This window comes from Eleutherodactylus coqui, chromosome 11 (genome assembly GCF_035609145.1).
Source record: "Eleutherodactylus coqui strain aEleCoq1 chromosome 11, aEleCoq1.hap1, whole genome shotgun sequence".
In the NCBI taxonomy this organism is placed as follows: Eukaryota; Metazoa; Chordata; class Amphibia; order Anura; family Eleutherodactylidae; genus Eleutherodactylus; species Eleutherodactylus coqui.
In genome coordinates, this window is record NC_089847.1 from 129,832,658 (window position 1) to 129,850,626 (window position 17,969).

The 17,969-nt window shown below is 45.2% G+C and overlaps 1 protein-coding gene across 3 annotated transcripts in view; it reads left to right on the top strand.

Moving 5' to 3' along the window:
- The window catches only part of SHANK2 (SH3 and multiple ankyrin repeat domains 2), a 391,791-nt gene that overhangs the window by 207,353 nt on the left and 166,469 nt on the right, over positions 1-17,969 (top strand). The window lies entirely within an intron of this gene.

The following is a 17,969-nucleotide window of genomic DNA, read 5'->3' on the forward strand; positions in this document are numbered from 1 at the left end:
TAAAAGGGGTCAGAGGAGGATATTAGGAATCGTTCAGACCAATAGGTTTCGCAGTCAGGAGCAGCCGAATACAACACTGGGGCTCCAACTAACTTGTCCGAACACACAACTCGCTGTCCCTTTAGCACGGATGGACTATAATGGCAGGCGACCACTTCCAGCGCCATTGTGTCTAATAGGAACAGAAAGATGAGACTCCAGCGGGCAAAAGAGCGCAAAACTTGTATCACTGAGCAGCGGAAAAACATCTCCTGGTCAGATGGATGCAGATGTCTGTAGCCCTGTGCTGATGGGAGGGCAGAATTTGGCACAAGCAGCATGAATCGCTGACCCCTTCCTGTCAGCCGGTCAGACCATGTCAGCACCGCCATCTAATCTACTGCAACTACAAAAAGCTTCCTGTCCGCAGGGGCCGATATTCCTACAGAACGATTTAATCACCCAGTGGGATCTACACCGTGATGTATTGCTGCAGTTTTGAAGACCAAAGGAGTCCAACACAACTAGATGGTCGGTGATAAAGGGGTCATTCAGCGTAATCCTATACACACAGCACTACACTTCTCAACATGAGTGACTGCCAGACATGATCATACTACAATGCTATTGTTCCCCATATATACTCATGCTATTATCGCGTCCGTTGTCTGGGTCGTGTTGGGGGTCAGTTAGTTACTGCTATATAAGATTGTAACCCATGTAGGGGAGGCGGACACTGGAGGACATTAGTCACTGACTACAATAGTAAACTGCAGTGATAGAAGACCTATCGCTGCTATTTCCTATGCGCCTGTATGAAGGGCACTCTGCATCCACCGTCTACAGTCCGCATCCGCATGTCGCCTGCCATTAGTCCTTCCTTCAGCATATTTTGTACATGTAGATATTGGGACTAGCAGAGCGGCTTGCATGGATTTTGTAGCTCTGCCAGAATATTTAGCTCTGTCTGTATCACAAGTGACGCGCGGCGTAACTTCGTATGGGGCTGCTATGGTTACAGGCACCCTTGCATGTACATTCTGGATTCCCAGCACAAGGATTTAACCATTTTGTCATAAATTGGGCCGAGTTCATTAGAGAAATGTGTGCAAACTATATAGAAAGGTGTACAGGACCAAGGCGGTCAGTAAAGCCTTATGATGTATTGGGCTGACCCCCCACTAGTCTGACACAAGACAATGACATGCCGAACTATTGGACATCTCCGTAGATATTCCATGATGCTAGGGCTCGGGGTATTTGGTACATAGTCATATGTTTAGTGCAGTCCCTCGGTTCCATGGTAATCGCTTGGCTCTGGAGTAGAGGGGTGAGTTCATACATACCGAATTGTTACGTTTTGGCTGCAGAATGCGCATTGAAATTGTGCAACAAAGTAGAGTACAATGTAAGCGAGGGGTGGGGGGAGGATCGGATTATTAAAGGGGTTTTCTGACTACTTACCACATTGGTGGTAATGGGAGATGAATACAACATTTTTTTTTTTTAAATGCACCAGTACTCGCCTCTCCGCTGCTCACCTGCCTCTGCTCCAGTCTTCTGTTCACTTTGGCTGACCGCTGCAGCCAGTAGGAGGCCCAACGAAGATGCCATCAGTGATGTCCCATAAACCTCCCCAAGCCTTCCACATTACTAGCCCACGTGACAGGTTTACAGGACGTCACCAGGCCTGAAGACAAAGCACAGGGGGGAGGCATCGGTGCGGCGACTGGCACGGGGTGGAGGCAGCGGTGCGGCGACTGGCACGGGGTGGAGGCAGCGGTGCGGCGACTGGCACGGGGTGGGGGCAGCTGGCACAGGGTGGGGGCAGCGGTGTGGCGGCTGACACGGTGTGGCGGCTGACATGGGGTGGGGGCAGCGGTGCTGTGACTGGCACGGGAAGGCGGCATATGTGCGGCGACTGCCTACAAACTTTAAGTTCAGCCATACGTTAGCATGTTTAGGAAGGTAAGCTGCAGTCAGACGGCTCCAGCAGGAGCTTATCTCCCAGGGAACAAAAGGATGGAGCGCTGAAATTCAACATCCACGATCCTTGGCATTATCGATCAAGAAAAAGTTAACACCCCCCGCCCCCCTCAACGCCCACCCCCGCCCCAGTCATCAGCCCCGCCGTTATCGGTGTCTTTGGACGACTAAATATTTGTGCATATGGAGGCCTTTAGCCTTAGACAGACGTCAGCTACTTCTAGAGTAGTCAATGGTAACGCGACTATTGAATTGTGTATCTGCTAGTCCGTCAGCATTCGCTGCGCTGTTTTCCAGGTGCTTGAGATTCAGACATCGCACAGAATCATCTTTGCCACATTATTGTCTCGGTAATGAAGCTTTGACACAATACAATGGTTTGTAGAAAAATAAATGCAGCGTTTACCGCGCCTCCTGCCTTGTGAACAGAGAGTGCCAGGATGTGACGCCAAACCAGGCCTTTGTTTTCTTCAACCTTTTCCAGTCACTCCTCAAGTGGTTGATGCGTTTGGAGTCTTTTTCATCTCGATGCGCCGCATGGAACGAGGCAGACAGGAGGGAGGATGAGTCATTTAAGTGGACAAGTCAATTTGAGATTGCGCACCGGGCAAATTGCTAGTTCTCTGGTGTTGTAGACTGCAAAGAGGAAAAAAAGGTTAATCTTCACATTCACACAACGGTCCATTGGGACCTGCTCTAAATTAAAAAGGTTGCCTGCATTTGGGGCGGCTTCCCCTCCCCTCTCCTGTAGAGTAGCGCACTGCATGCAGCTCTACGGGGGCCACGGGTTCTGTCTCTCCGGCTCTGCACCCAGACATGTTGTTGTTGTCCCTCTGATTTCTCTTCTCCTATTTTTTAGAGGTATTTTTGCTTTTAATAAAAAAAAATTAAAAATCGTGAACAACGTTGGCGTAGACGTCACATGAGCGCAGCCGTTATTTTACATTTTACGGTAGTTTCCACCATTGACAATGAATGGTGAGTCAATGATGCGGGGCATAAAACATGGAACTTGTCAGACATTAAGGCGCACCCTGCAGTATTTGGGGTATCTGCACACAGGTACAATTTGTCAAAGAACTTCTACGGCAAAATCTGCTTGTGTTACAAGATAAATGGCATTCGAGATGAATATTGTAATGCACCAAAGTTGCTCAACTTTTTATGTAGATTTCGTTTTATAGGTAAACGGTGTGATGGTATTAAGTTAAGGAAGTGGGTCCCCTAAAAATTACCATAAAGCACACCTAACCAAATATGGGGAATATACGGACAAGTGTATCAGTACCATGTTGTGTTCTCTTCACAGCCCCACTACGCCCCCAAGATTGCTGTTTTTTGCGCTGTGCCGGTTAATTGCAACTGGTCCGATGGATGTTTCAGTTGCTGCACTGGTCGGGGCTTTTTCTCTTCATCGGCATAAAAAACGCCCTTTGGCTCTTGATTGATGTCTCCAGCTTCCTGGAGCTGCGTGTTCCAAACACTGCGCTTGTGCAGCGCCTCTGGGGATGACGCCTGTTAGAGAGGTCAGCGAACCCAGTGGCCACAGCAGGAAATGTCACCATGCATGCTCAGATTCCGGAAGTGTGGTACAAGTACAGTTTGTGGAACACAGGGGCGTAGTTTGTGCTGATGGAGGGCGAGAGAGTCCAGACCAAACCTGCACCTGAAACGCCTATTGGACCAGTTGAATCTAAATTTCATGCAGGGCACACAGCACAAAAACAGCAAATTCAGAGCTGTGAAGAGAAATAATTTGGTGTGGTTACATTGGTTTGTATATCTCCATAGGTTTGTTTTGGTATTATTAGGTAACATCCTTCCTTTTTAAAGGGGTTGTCCAGGGAGGGGAATTTCTTACCTGGTGTACCAGTGTCAGGAACCTCCACTTCTAGCCCACTTTCAAGACTGGGTCTCGTGGTAAGACCGCTCCGTTGTCCTTAATGTCATTGCAGGGGTCTGGCTGACTAGCTCATTTCAGTTAGGAAGCCAGGCCCCAACTGTGTCCTGGCCAAGGTAGGGAAGCGGGCTGGACAGCCAGCTCCCTGCGATGACTGCATTGTGGGCAATGAAGGTTCAAACCATGTGACCCAGCGTTGGAACCGGCCCAGAAATGGATGTTCCAGCACGTCTGAACCGGGAAACGATTTCACCTCCCTGGACAACCCCTTGTACGCTTTCATTGCATCTTTTACATTTACTGGCCTTTCTTTCTTTTTCCTTAGAATGACATTGCCTAAATTAAACCCTTACCGCCTGCACCATCGTCTCCCGCAGGGCAGTTTATTATGGTGCCAAGCAGCAGTAAAGACTAAATCCAAGTACAAAAGTCAATGCAAAAAGAGTACAGAATAGTAAAAAGACAAACTGCCATCGGTATTGGAGGACCAAAGCTTCGTATTGACCCCCTACACGTTGCCCCTTCCTTATAATTTGCTTGGGCGCGTGTATTTCATCTGCTGCCTTCCCAATTTGTTAATATAGAAAATGGCCAAATTGTTTATCGAAGCGTAGGGGGACATCAAACGACAGAGCCATCCCTGTGGTTCTAAAATAAGAGGAACTAGAATTACCCCATGTACATCGGTAAATCCTCTGAGCTTGATGAGCTGGAATTGATGCAATAATTAGTCGAGATTACTTTAATGTGTAAATCTAGAGCAGTTAAACGTGTCTGTAAGACGGAGCCATGAAATCGCTGCCGCTTTTGTGTTGTCGCTGCAGTGTTTTTCCATAGGCTATTCCAGACAGACAATAGCGGTAATGAGTATGATGGTGTAACGTATTGCCTACTACATGTGGAACCGGGCCAACGTTTGTACTATACATGCTTGGGCTATACCGTAGACGATGTGTCAGGGAGTAGATCTGTCGGCACCGTGGGGATGTCGGCGCAGCAGATCGCTGAATTTACTTTGACTGACAGTTTCTGTAGTTTTTGCGCAAGACGTCCAATATGACTCTCAGTCCATAGGAAGTGAGGAAGATGCATCGCTGTAATCGCTGTGAACATGTTTTCTGGGTTTAGTTGTTTTTTCCTAGGATGCCCAACATCGTTCTTTGTGTACCCAGTCATATTGTATTCACACAAGGGCGGCACAGATATAATGGTGCTATGCTATTCTCTGACCTCATAGAGACGCTCATTATAGAAGATGCAGCTCAATGACTGGTAGATTCAGAAAATATTTTTTAAGGGGTTTTCTGATTTTTAAAAAAAATTGGTGGCAGTAGGAGGTTGAGTTATATTAAAAACATACACAAAAAAATAGCCACCTATCCGCCGCTGTGCTGCTACCCGCTGCTGTCCCAGTCCTCCCGCCGTTCTTTTTACATTGGCTGCAGCGGTTACATAGTGTTTTTAGCCCACATGACCACTGCAGCCAATAGGAAGCCCTATGAAACGTCATCAGTGATGTCCTGTAAACCAGCCAGGGCATCTACATTTAGAAGCCCATGTTGGCAGGTTTACGGGACAGTTAGTGAAAGCTTAAAGATTGCTTTCCAAAGTATGTCTTTGGGTTTCAAATTAGGTTGTTTATATAGTCCGAGCTCGGAAATAACCTCCAACACAATAAGACGGGATGTGATCAAAGGTTATCTATCTTTTATTGACAGGCATCAGTTTTTATAGAGGCACATGCCTCAATTACAGTAATTCTAATTTATTAAAATTCATTTATTACCATTGGTTCATAAACCTAAAACACAAATATGAATGTGCAAGATAGAGAATTTAACATCTAAAATGCCAAACAAACACATGTCGGCGCAGTGGCATCATGTATGATTAGATTCTCGGAATACGGATACAGAATGTAGAACAATAAATATTTAGGCTTTTGGAACAACTAAGTAATCTTCTCATTTTAAAGGAAAATTGAATGCTAATGAAAGAGTCATGTAAGATGGCTACCCGATACAGCATGGCTATGCATAGGATAGTGCAACAAACGACTCCATGTTCTAACAGGATATTACTGGGCCAGAAAACCCTGTGGCCTCATGGGTCAGATGCTGTGGTTCCGGAGTGCTGGAACGGCGCTCCAGTGCCACGATGAGCACACTGCTAATATAGAGTTTTGGCTTGGGGCGAAAACTACATTAAAAAATTTGGTCAGACAACCCCTTTAAAGTGATTGTATGAAAAATAGACTTATCATCTACCCTTATTACAGATGATAAAAGTCTAGTGGAGGTCTCGCAACTCAGACCCCCAACGATCCCAAGAACAGGAGTCCCTTGACCCCTTCTACTCGCTGCAGACTCGATATAACTACCCGCAACGATGTATAGGTTGAATGGAGGAGTGGTCGCACAAACGCAACACTGCTTCATTTATTTGAATGGAGCTGACAGAAATGGCTAAGTACAAGAGCTCGGATACCTCCGGTAGTCCCATTGAACGTGGATGGAGTGGTACCGTGCATGCGCAACCCATTCAATCTCCTCACTGAGGGGAGTGCAGCGAACCCACCATGAGGGCAAAATGGGACCCCTGTTTTCGGTATCGCCAATCAGATGTTTATATGGATAGGTGATAAGTCTATTTTGGTGCAGCCCCTTTAAGGGATTGACTGTAGTAGGTATCTCCTCAGTATATTACCAGTTTAATGAATAAAGCAGATCTTTTGCTTATAAAAACCCCTCTAATTGGGAACCCCTTTAAAAGATTTTTATTCCCTATCCACAGGATAGGGAATAAATGTCCAATGGGGCTCTGAAAGGACGCTCCGTGATTGCCAATTCCCCATGTGCCTGGAGCAGATTGCTGTGAATAAGAGATAAATGTCATTAGTGGTAAAACCCCATCGATAGAGCAGATTCTTCTCTCATGATGCTAAAGCTGAAAACAACGGTTCCCCCTTCCTTAAGCAATGGAGGACTCGGGGTATGTTCACACAACAAAACTTACAAGTGGCTTTTGTTGCATGTTCTGTGCCTGTGTCTATATAAAGTCCGCCTCCCACTGACATCAATGGTAATTCTTGCAAAATTTAGTTTGTGCAGATTCTTCTTTTGAATCCACATCATGCAAAAGAATAACTGACTTGTCGCTTTTTGAGGCAGATTCTTTGCGGAAACCTTGACAGACATCCACTTTCTCAGTAGGCCCATTGAATTATATTACACACATTATATTTTTAACAAATCCTAAAATCCTGCAGTTCTCACACTGACCACTAGGCCTCACACTTCCTGCTCAACAAAACTTCTCCGCAATCTGTTTGATTACAGGCAGGGATTTGTAGGTAACACCTAGACCTAAATAAGATAGGGTCCACCATTTACAATTGGTGATGATTAGGGATGAGCGAGTATACTTGCTAAAGCACTACTCGCTCGAGTAATGTGCTTTAGACGAGTATCTCCCTGCTCGTCCCTGAAGATTCAGGAGCCGCTGACAGGTGAGTTGCGGCGGGGAGAGAGGGAGAGAGAGATCTCCCCTCCGCTCCTCCGCGCTCTCCCCCCCCCCCCCCCCCTCCCCCCGCGGCGGCCCCCGAATCTTCAGGGACGAGCAGAGAGATACTCGGCTAAGGCACATTACTCGATCGAGTAGTGCTTTAGCGACTATATTCGCTCATCCCTAGTGATGATCACAGCTCACCTCCTCCCACTCCCTGCACAGGTCATAAAGCATACCTACAACACTCTCCCATAAAAGTCATTAGGTCTTCTATCTATTTTGTCTATGGCCCATAATGCTGCAGTAAAACATACCTTTAAATGCTGTTAATGGCATCTCAGGCAGGATGGCCGCCCAAGTGTCATGTGTCGATATAATGGAGAACCCGAACCTCTAGTGGTTTGTCTTATCCGCACCCGCTAAATAAGGAGAAATAACCTTTTCCTTCTTTCTTTTTTCTTCATTAACTTTGCCTTAAAAACAGCTTAAAAGTACTTGCCTACACTCCTAGGTGGCCTGAGAGTCTGGCTCTTAGACAGTGTTATGCACCGGTTTTAGGGGTATTGGTGAAGTTCTAGTTCAGTTGGAACAAATGTGGACCGAACCACTAGCGCTGCAGAATAAGTTGGCGCTATACAAATAAAGATTATTATTATTATTATTATAACCAAACTTTTTGTTGAAATTCTGCAAACTGGCTGAACCAAACTTTTCAAAAGTTCGCTCTTTTCGAAAGTTCCACCCTCCGAAAGATCAGCTGCGAAGCATCTCCAGTATGGTAAGGCATAGTCCAACTCTGCAAAGTAATGTGACTATTGGAAGGGCTCCCATTTGATGTTCAGCTTCCCCATGTCTTTTATGCATGGCCTCACAAGCTACAAACTGCGGTGTGCAACTCTGATCTGAAGTAAAACCTGTGGCACTTTGGTTTTGTGCGATCTTTCCTTTTATTCAAAACCTTGGAATTTAGACGTCTCTCTGGTCGGCTACATCAATCCTGTTCACCGACTTTTGTTCCCTGCAGATTCGGCTCCGTTCTTGTGATTCTTCCTCTGGAGCTGCGCCCTGCATAGAAAGTCGTCACCTTGGAAAGAGTTACACTATTAAGTACACGCGGCATAAACCAATATGATGATGGAAGGGGCTTTGAAACGCGGCGTTTGTTTATTGCATAATTCATCTGAATTTAGGAGCCACTTAGTCTTCTTCTAATCACAAAGGAGCACAGACAACTTTGTCAGCGGTGACGAATTGTCAGACCGTTATTAACAAAAGGAGAAGACATTGATCTTTTCGAGTCAGTTTTTTTCCCCCGCTGATCTATGGACTCAAGCGACTTTCACATTGAAATACTTCTAATCAAGCTGGGACCTGAATTTCCAGGCGGAGTGCTCTATTTGTACATTTTAGTATGTGCATGCCGATTCATTTATATGGACATAGGCAAAGGTGGAAAAGTGGCAAGCCGGGCATTGTTAAAGGGGTAGTGTAAGACCACAAAAAAAAAAGTCTTTTTTTTTTTTTTCAAAAAAATTGTGCCACATCTGGCCATAGGTTGTGTCTGGTATTGCAGTTAAGCTCAATTGAAGTGAAAGGTGCTGAATTGCAATACCACACACAACCCATGGCACCCGGCTCTATCAGACTTTAAGAATATGCCATGAAACTCTCAGTTGGGGAGAGTTTCATGGCATATTCTCCATATTTCTTCCATCTAACCCCTCTTTTAACTCCTCCTCTTCAGGCTAACATATGTAATATTAAATTTCTAATGTCCTAGTAATACCAGATGCAGAACTACCACAGTAGCTCATTTAGAAGCTTAGAAGCCGAGTTCTGGAGCTCAGCGAACCTACTAGCATGTATCCTAATTAGCCAAGTGGCAGAAGCTCATGAAAAGTATCGGCACGGGGCAACATGGGTACTAAGGGAACAGTGCGGCATGCACAGCTCTGGCACTACCTGCCATAATATGGAGTGGCCTACCACTCATATATGAACCTCCACCTATATCGGGCACCCTCCCCTTATAGAAAGTATTATGATCTTCTGGTCTCCCTCCGGGTGGTTGTAGTCTGTTCTGATTCCTGACTTTGGCTATACCTGACTACGTTCCTGTCTCCGTTCCGGATTCTGATTGTTATACTAGCTACGTCTCTATCTACTGCTTGCCTTGACCTGTGGCCTGATTTACCATATTGAATCTGTTCTCTATGACCCGACCTCCGGCTTGTTCCTCATGCTGAAGTGTCCCTGTCTGCCCCGACCTGGTTTGTCCGACTACGCCTCTGTTCACACCCTCAGGTACAACATCCCGGTCTAGAGTAGCGTCAGCTGCCACAGTACTTACCAAGTAATGGCCTAGGAACCGCATAGCGAAGCCCACTTCCCGACTGGTAGGGTTAAAGGGTGAAGACTGGGTATCTTCAGGAGTCTCTTCAGGATTTGGTGCTAAGCCCAACCAGTATGTGACGCAGTGGATCCATGTCTGCTGATCCTGACACAAGTAAAGACATAAAGTCAGGTTTTCTCTAACAATCAGATCTTTTTGAAACCCGGTTGTTCAACACCTTCATTTTTTGCCTTAACTAATTTAAGTACATACAGATGTAGCCAAACTTAACGTAATGGAGATAGCTTGCCCCGACAAGTTCGCTTATCTTAGGCCGGGAATACACTTGCATATTTCGGCTCAGTTTTTGTGTCTGTAATACGGAAGTGCGTCCTGGCCTGAGCGCGGCTACTCTTAACACAGAAAAAGCCATTGAAAAGCAATTGAAGTGTGGCACAAAAAGTTGCCATAACACGTTGAGTCACGCTAAACTTGACTACATCGGTAAGAGCCAACGCCACAAAAGTAAGTCTAGTTGTTTATTTCTCTGGTTTATTTTCAGAAGAAATCCTGGTTGCAGAAGGTCGGCCCTCACGCACTGCATTTTGGAAAAGCGCTAAGCTCTTGGCAGTCTACGATTTAGCCGCCGGCTGCCAGAGACCGAGTCAGGTCAGCTGTTAGCCACTTTTAGATCATGACTTGAAGTGGTAAGAAGTAATTGTTCCACTCTTCGATTTGTTCACGAGATCGCCGGGTATTATCTCTTTTTGGCAAAAACATGGCAGCTGGCGCCGGGGTCCGGAGGGGAGTTTTTTTGAATTGATCCATGTGCGTTTTTAATTACAAAAATATATATATACAATAAAGTGGCGGCTCTGTCATGTAACTAATAGATGGATTGAATCATTTTCTTTTCCTCTCTAATGGCATGCGTAATTGCTCCAGGTTTTCAGGCGTCCTTCACCCGCACTTATTTCGATTAGTGACTGATGCATTTCCATGGTAACACACAGCAGAGAAAGAACCCGTTGCTAGAGTGTGGGCACAGAGAGATGTGGTCCTTATTCTGAGCTTACAACTTGTGTAAAATAACACATTCTTGCTTCCGCGGCTCTTTTTTTCCCCCCTTCCTGTCCCCCCCCTCCAACAAAAAAAAGGACTTGAACCTCCATGAGATCTGCAGAATTTTTTCATTGTACATTTTTTGTATTTTTTTTATTGCGTTTTACAAAAAAAGGGGAAAAGCCAATTTTTTTTTTTTTTTTGCCTGTGTGGATATTAAGGATTTACAAAGTTGAATCGGCAGCATGTGGGAATATAATGCATGAAGTGATGTGAGGAGCATCAGGGAGAAAAGAGAGGTAATCTCTTGGAATGTTGGGTCCGGACGTCTCCGTGTGAGATGGTCACATCTAGCTTGGAAACTATGGCAGACAGTTCGAAATTCAAGAAGAGAGTGCATTTTGGAGGTACTGTAGGACGTGTATGTGTGTTTTATGTGTTTTTGTAGACAAAGAGGAAGATGTGAGGGTGAAATGGCCCAGATTCCTGTTTTGCTGGATTTTTATATTTTTTGTATTTTATTTCTACCTTTTTTTTAATTTGTATTTAGTTTTCTTTTTTTATTTTTTACCTGTTATTTTATTTGTATTTTTTTATTCATTTTTTTTTCTTTGTTTCCTAAACCCACATTTTTGTGCATTTTGTGTGTGTACATTTTTTGGTCCCTAGTTAAATGACTGCCTGCGTGAATGAAATCCTTTATTTATCAGACAGCTGTCACCGGTACTGAAGACTCGGTAAATAGGTTATGCTTCTATGTATCTGGTGCTGCCATTCACACTACATGCTTTACTAGTGCATTGATAGGAAGAACCATGAATTTAGTTGCACTAGGTTTGGGGGAAGCTCAGTGTTGCGTTTTGGGGCATCGCACATGGTTGGGGGTCTTCCTATATTCTGTACCATCTTACTTTCTCTGCAAAAGTCTTGCGTGCATTGAAATATAGGTTGCAACTTTTAACTGTTCTGCTTATTGGGAAACTACAAGTCTCAGCAAGTCCTGCCGTCCACAACAGCTGAAAAGCAGCAGCTGACCAGGACAAGTGGGTGTTCATACAGAATATGAGTGGGTGTTTTTTTTTGGATGGGGGGCAATAGGAAATGGAACGAAAACTTGCATTTTTGGGTGTGTCCAGTTAGACCATGGGGGGAAATTGTCTCTTTATTTTGCACATTCACACATTGCAGCTTCCTTGTAATGGAACCGTATTGTAATTCTGTGACTTTTATGTTATTTTTATGCTTTCTTATGTGGGTTTTGTTGTTTTTTTTCTCTGCTTTTTTCTTGTTTAGCTATTATCCAAGCCTAAGAGCTCAGGGAACGCAGGGCTGTGCCTTTAATCTGCAGCCTCATGCCTTGCTTCCCGTTTTGTAATTAAAGGCTTTGGCACATAATTATAGGCCACTGAAAAACAATGGCATACAGATGAGCATTTTACAAAGGTCTGCTCTAAATGGTGCTGGAAATGTGAAAGACTCGGTCAAATTTCATTCTAAAATGTGATTTTTGCCTAAAGCTCATTGGAGTGGCCATTTTATCCTTAGGATCTGTTGTTCTAGTGACATCATTGTGGTTTTGCATCCTGTAGTGATCTCATTGTTGACTGATGATGTCACAAATTTCTTAGAGCATTGAGGTCCACAGTTTTTTTCTACTATGTAGTCACAACACAAAATAACATTTTGGGGGGAGGGTGGGGGGGCTTGGGGGTTATCTATGGGTGCAATCTATGGGTGCATATAAAATATTGGGGAGTTATCCAACTATTGAATTTTTTTTTTTTTTAATGGCTGCAAATGTGTTAAAGCAATAAAAGAAGTCCTACTCGCTTGTCCGTTTCATCACCGGTCATGCGCTGCTGATCCTACGGTATTCCACATCTTTGCTTACCAGTGGCTGCCACCTGACTGCGGCAGCCAATCGGTGGCGGCAGAAGTCATGTGCCGTACGCAAGCAATCATGGCTTCCAGCATATGAGCGGTGGTGCCAGCAGTACGGTAAGTGGCCACTGATTTGCTGTAGTGGTCAGGTGGGGGCTGTTTATAAACACAGAGCGGGAGGACCGCGGGAGCGGCAGCTGTGGGTCACGGAGGGAACAGGCAGGGGAATACGGTTGCTTTTATTGTTTAACACATTTGCAGCCATTTAAGAAACCATTTTCTCTAGTTGTTAAGTTGCACTCTGAGCAAAACTGAAAGTTTGCTGCTAATCATTTTAGGCAAATTGTATCGATTTACGATAAACAGATGTTTGCGTCTTGCGAGACACTTTTGGAAATTATTTAGCTAAGAGGGCATGAATTTGTCATCTGTAGTGCATGCTGGGCTTTTATGGTAACTTTAGCTACATGTTATGGGCAGGAAAAAGTTGACAAAACTTTGTTTTTTTATTTCATGGTGTAGTAGGGTTACAAAATACCTTTTTATTTACAGTATTTTTCTTCTGCATCCGATTGTTTGAATTTTTTGTTGTCCAGGACTTGTTTCCATCAGGGGAACTTCAGCGCCTTCTACAGTGACACTTACCTCTGATTAAGGCAAAACGGTGATGGTGTCACATTATAGGCTTCAATGGAAGTCCCTCGCTTTCCATCCCAATGGTCTGGCAGAGCTACATATGGTCGCTTGTTGCACTGCTGCAGGGAAAATGTTGAAATACACTATCCTGCCAAAGGTAATTGGACATCAGAGCAATAATCACAAGTAGTCTTTATTTCCATATGTTAATGCTTAGTGGGGCTCCTTTGGCCCTAATGACATCGGATACTGATTGTGGCAATGTTTCTACTAACGTCTGATGCGCTTCAGCTGTTTTTTCCCTCCATCAATCCAACAAATGTCTGGTGATTTCTCTCAAAGAAGATGCATTGGGCCATCTACAAGGGCGCATTATCGTTGGACATATGAGCAATGGAATAAAATTCTATGGAGTGACAAGTCTCATTACTCCATCTTCAAAGTATGAAGGAGCCTGGGAAACGCCTTTTGCTCGAGTCTGTTGTGCCAGCATTTAAAGGGGTTGTCCCGCGGCGAAATGCAATTTTTTTTTCAACCTACCCCCGCATTCTGCCCCGTTAAAATCAATACCGTTTGTAATTTAAAAAAAAAAATCGCTTACCTCCTTCCCAGTTTGCGCAGCATCTTCTTTTCTTCTTTTAAAGATGGCCGCCAGTCCTTTCCCAGGGATGCACTGCGGTTTTCTCCCATGGTGCACCGCGGGTCTTCTCCCATGGTGCACCATGGGCTCTGTGCGTTCCATTGCTGATTCCAGCCTTCTGATGGGCGGAGCTACGCGATGACGCGTAGAAGGGGGCGGAGCCAGAACGCCGCTCGTGCCCGGACCGACCAGAAGGGAGAAGACCCTTCTGCGCAAGCACGTCTAAAAACGCCAGAAGACACCGAAATTAGACGGAGCCATGGAGACGGGGACGCCAGCAACGGAGTGGGTAAGTGAATAACTTCTGTATGGCTCATATTTAATGCACGATGTATATTACAAAGTGCATTAATATGGCCATACAGAAGTGTATAGACCCACTTGGTTTCGCGGGACAACCCCTTTAAGTACAGTGGAGGATCTGTTACGGTCTGGGGATGTGTTACATGGCATGGTCTCGGTCCGTTGGTTGTAGTGACAAGAACCATGAACACAGAGGTGATCCTGACAGTCTAGACAATAATGTGCTGCCGATAGTGTGGTAATACTCTGAGAATGGTCAGCCATACTTCCAACAAGACAACACACCTCGTCAAAAATTCAACATTGCTTTACATTGGTTTGAGGATATGGATGTTCCACCATTGGACTGGCTGCACCTGAACCCGACTGAACATCTTTGGGACGAACTGGAACGCTGGGTCAGGAAATATGAATAGCAGCCCTTTTCTTTGAGAGAACTCGCCAGATGTTTGCAGGATGATTTGAGGGAAATACCAGCTGAAGTGTATCAGACGTCAGTAGAAAGTATGCTACAGAGAGTATCTGATGTAATTAGGGCCAAATGAGCCCCACTAAGTATTAACAGATGGAAATAAATAACACTTTTGATTCTTGCTCGGGGTCTGATTATTTTTGGAAGGATGATCTACATCTGAGTTCACAATTGTGGCACATTTTGCATCCACTCTTTGTCATGGCCCTTAGAGGGGAGTCTTGAGCCAGCCAGGGGCCGTTCTTTATGACTTTCATGTGTCTTAAAGAGGTTGACCTAAGAAGACAATCTCGGTGTATATGCTTTAGGGCCCCACATCCCTGAACCAGAATAAAGACCCCAAGAGCAGCTCTCATATGGAGGACTTAGGGCCATCCTTATATGCCAAGGATGGGTACTCATCTAAATGGTGGTTGTGTAATGCTATGTTTGACTGGCAGTTCACAGCGTCCTACAGCAGAATCTGTTGTTTTTCAAGGATGATAAAACCAGGATCCAGGATGATCAGCTGATTGCCTTGGGGGCCACATTGTGAAATGGGTTGTTTCTTATGGGACAACCCCTTTTTAATAGGGCATATGTGAAGGACGTCTTGACGGAATGTTCACTTTAAAGGGACTGCCCCACTTTTAGCTGCTTTTCTGCAGCAAGTTGACAGCTCCGTAGATTGTGCAGTGGCACAGGTCGGTACTGCAGGCTGAGTCCTATTGAAGGCCTAAACTAATATTTTATAGATTTTTCTGGCTCTTGGTTTCTGATTGTAGATTGTATTCTTTAGTCTGTATGTGACTATGGGGACGGGGGACGGGGGGGGGGGTGCACATCTTCTGTAAACTGCAGTTAGCCACATTTAGATGCTTTACAGTAGCCTCATAGTCCATAGGCCCATTGGGGGGAGCCCATTGACTTCTAAGGAGGAGTGCTGTGGGCATGTTCTGTGACCTGTGCAGGGAAGAGGTGAGCTGTGACATCAGCCATTGTGAACTGGAGCTTCTGTGTAATCTGTATATGGGTATTACTTCTCATTATATTCCTGCCGGTGATAAGCATATGAGTGCTTGGACGTTTTCTGTAGAACACAAGAAGTGTCAGACTAATATTAGGCCTAGTGGTCCGTGTGAGAACTGCAGGTTTTTTAGATAGATATTTATCTTTTATTTATTTAGATTGTGACCTCAATAAAATGTGAAGAAAAAAAACACCAACGATGCGTAAAATGTTTAACATAATGTGAAGAGGTAATTTTCTGATGTCCCCATCCCTCTAAATGACCACCGTGTACATTTTGGGGGGAAAAAATTAACTTTCCCAAGAGTGTAGATGAAAGCCCGGAGTGAAAGGGGGCCAACAAGAATTTTTTTTATTACAGGTTTCTTTTTTGATGAGTGATGATGTCATATTGGTGATTACAGAGTTTTATATATTTCTGGGATCTGTGGAACATAGTGGTGTAGCGACCACGAGGACCCATGTGAGTGCAGGGCTGCAAGACCCATAGTAGGATGGGCTATGAACCCGCAGTCACTCTGGCACACGTCTGACTGGGTTAGTTCTCCAATGTAAGGTGAGGTCCCCAGGACGACGCTGAAGAGTTGTGCCACTACTGTTAGGCAGGGTTCAGACACGGCAGATTCCCGTCGGAAATCTCGCGGTTTGGCCGCAGCAAAAACTGCGAGATTCCCGCCGGGAGAGCTACCGCGGTTTAAGCCGCGGCGGCTTTGAAGCGGTCTGACCGCATGCTCTTCTGTTGCGGCCGGCTCTCCCATAGAGGAGAGTGCGGCCGTAACATAAATAAAAAAAAAATGACTGTAAACAGACATGCTCAATCTTTTGAAGCTGCGGCGGCTGCAGCCGCGGTTTCAACCGGATTTACCGCAGCGGATTAGCCGTCCCGTGTGGATGAGGTTTCTGAGAAACCTCATCCACATGGCTGGCTAATCCCGAGATTAGCGGCCGCGGGCGGATCTGCTGCGGCAGAACCGCGGAAAATCCGCCCTGTGTGAATGCAGCCTTAAAGAAAACAATTTGTTCAGATGTAACAACTGGGTAGCTCTAGGACGCTTCTTATGTACTTACACCGCATTACTTGCCCAGTATGCAGCTGGAAACTGCGTGTAACGGACAACGCGAGTGGTTTTTAGGGCTATCATGGCTACCAATGTTGTAAACCGCTGACAGTTTCCACAAATGAAGTCAGCAGAGTGTTGCCGGTTTAGTACAATTGTATAGAAATTGTAAGATTTCCTAAGTGATGTTTCAAAAAATAACAGGGCTCCTGCCTTGGGATGGATATTTGCTGTTGAATCTACAGCGAGCGCCTGCAATGCGGATCCACAGCGAACAGCGCCAATAGCATGCTATAGGAAATCAATTCTTCCTGCACACTTGCGGTGACCAAGTGCAGTTTCCGCAAGCGGAGGAAAAATCGCAGCATGCTCCATTTTTGTGGGGATGCGGCACTGACAGCTTCCATTGAAGTCAATGATCCGCGGCCCTTTTGCAATCACATTGTGGAAAGGATGTGGATTCCGCATCATCGATTTAGCAGAAGTTTAAAAAAAAAAAATCTGTACTGTACATGTCCGACGGCTCACTGTGCGGAGCATCTGCAGTACAGATGAAAAATGATAGTACGGTACACGTGGACGCCGCTGCTCCCTGGGCCAGATTCCACTGTGCGTGCAGGCAGCCTAAATGTGGGGGTGCAGACAGCGAAGTATATAGTATGTTGCTGGCCTCATCCACACCATCCAACAGAGGTTCTTCCATCTATTATAGTAACATTATTTTAATCTGGAACAATTGGACCTTTTGTTCACCAGTTTATCAAGTGTTCAGGACAGAAAGTCACAAGTAAATTGTGATATTCATCTGTGAGGTTGGAAAACTTCCCCAGTGCTTCAAGTGGCAGCACTCCCTACTGAGCTATCCAGCCTTCTGGACAGCTCCCTTGCTGAACCTTATCCTAGTCCCTGTGCCTGCAGTCCTGTTCCTGTCTGCATGACTGGCTCCTTGTTTGATTAGACACCTTATATAAATCTGGCCTCCCATTTCCACTCCACGTGATTATTGTGCTCCCAGCCTGTAGTCAAGCTCCTCTGGACCTGACAGATGTCTCCAGGTTTGCCACCTTACGACACCTATTAGGCCCTGCCTTAGTAGGCTGCCAGGCAGTTTTATGCTGACAGGCCTAATACACTGCAATTGATGCCTTACAGTGTATTATACCAGCATTCAGAGGATTGGATGTTCAAGTTGCCCTAGTGACACA